Source organism: Cricetulus griseus, chromosome 6 (genome assembly GCF_003668045.3).
Source record: "Cricetulus griseus strain 17A/GY chromosome 6, alternate assembly CriGri-PICRH-1.0, whole genome shotgun sequence".
Classification (NCBI taxonomy): domain Eukaryota; kingdom Metazoa; phylum Chordata; class Mammalia; order Rodentia; family Cricetidae; genus Cricetulus; species Cricetulus griseus.
Genome location: NC_048599.1, coordinates 10,960,071 through 10,961,872, shown reverse-complemented (window position 1 = coordinate 10,961,872; position 1,802 = coordinate 10,960,071). Strand labels below are relative to the sequence as shown.

Genomic DNA, 1,802 nt, shown 5'->3' with positions numbered 1-1,802 from the left:
GATGGATTAGGTCTCTGTTTTCATCTTGGCTGGTGGTACTGTCCCTGTGCTAAGTTTTGCAGCCTGAATGGTAATTCCATCACAGAGTCAGTTGTGCTAAGGTCTGAGAGCCTACTAAGGTCTGGTGCCCTGTTATAATGCCTCCATAAGAAAGGCTGTAAAGCAAGCTTTTCAATTTTTTTTAACAGACTTAATTCACTTTATTTATTAATTTATTTATAAAAACCCTCATGTGGTATCCACAGCTGGAGCTTGGGTCTTCTGAATGGAGACTCTGGTGTGAATTCTGAACACAATGTCTTTCCAGGGGTCAGGGGTCAAGTATATAGGTCTTGAGATGGCATCAAAGATGGCCTTGGCAAAGTTGTCCCAGGTGGCAGTGCAGCCCCTGGCTGAGATATAGCAGTCATCAGAACCACCCATTAGCAGCAGCTTCTCGGGCACAGGAGCAGAGAAAATGCCAGCACCTCTCAGGACATGGACAAGACATGCCAGCACAGAGCCACAGTGGCCTGTCACCTTGCGCTTGCCAGTCTTGCTCTCATAGTAGCCTGTCCACACAGGGACAATGGGAAGCTTGGCCAAGATGATGGCTCCTTAGATGACAATAGCTACCTCCTTGGAGAACTTAACACCAAGACCAACATGACCATTGTAGTCCCCAATAGTTACAAAAGCCTTGAACCTGGTCCACTGGCCAGCCCAAACCTGTGTCTGCACTGGAAGGATTTTTAGAACTTCATAGTTTAGGGATACTCCCAGGAGGAAAAAAAGCAATCATCTCAAATTCCTTAGTGGGTGAGGAGAACAGGTAGACCTCCTCCAGGGACTTGATCTTCATGCCCTTGACCAGGTGCCGGCCTGGTGACAGGTTTCTACTCCTTGTCTTCAGCTTTACCCCCATGAGCCCTGCAGTCTTGACTATGGCTGTGACTTTGACCTGCTGAACCCTCAGTGGAAACTATCACCTCCTGAGCTGGGCCCCCAGGTCTTCCGGCCCTTCTGCTGCACTGTCATTACCCTCTATTTGGTGTTTTCAAAAGAAGTGGAGAGCAAGCTTTAAATTGTCAGTTTCCTAGGGCTGAGGCGATGGCTCCACTTGTGAAGTGCCTTGGATGTAAGCAGTAGGACCTGAGTTTGATTCCCAGAACCTGTATTAAAAACTGGTAATTCACGTCATGAGAAGGTGGAGCCAGAGGATTCCTGGGCTCACTGACTGGATAGTCTGAGTGAATTGGTGATCTCTCATCTCTTAGTTCTGTGAGAGACCCTGTCTCTAAAATTACACACACACACACACACACACACACACACACACACACACACATCCATGCACACATACTCTGAATGAAAGAATGGGTGGGAAAAAATGAACACTCGGTGTTCCCATGGATGTGCCTGGCTGCTTCATGCCTCTGAGGTTCTTGCCTAGCTAGCTGGTCCTTCAGTGTTCCAGGCCAAGAAATGAGAGTTCACAGACAGGATTTGATTTCTGGGGGTTCGGAAAAGGAGCAGATTTTGATGGAAGAGTGATTCTGGCTGTTGAATAAGAAATAGCCTTCATCCATAATGCATGCATTTCCTGCCTAAGAAGAGAGAGAAGCTGGGTGTCTAAATCCAGCTCTGGCAGGGAAAACATGAGGACTGACTTAGGAAGCCATTAGGACTGGTTTGGGCTCCCCTTGGCTGATATACAGTGCTCCAGCGTGTGGAGGAAAGCTCCCAAGTGAGATCTGTCAATGTGGGGGTGTACTGGCGATGGGCGGAGCTATAGAGGGGATCAGAGGGGGCATGGAGGGGGT

At 48.3% G+C, this 1,802-nt stretch overlaps 1 pseudogene; it reads right to left on the bottom strand.

The window, feature by feature from the left end:
- Positions 1–228: 228 nt before the first annotated feature.
- LOC100761939 lies at positions 229–992 on the bottom strand (annotated as a pseudogene).
- Positions 993–1,802: the final 810 nt, after the last annotated feature.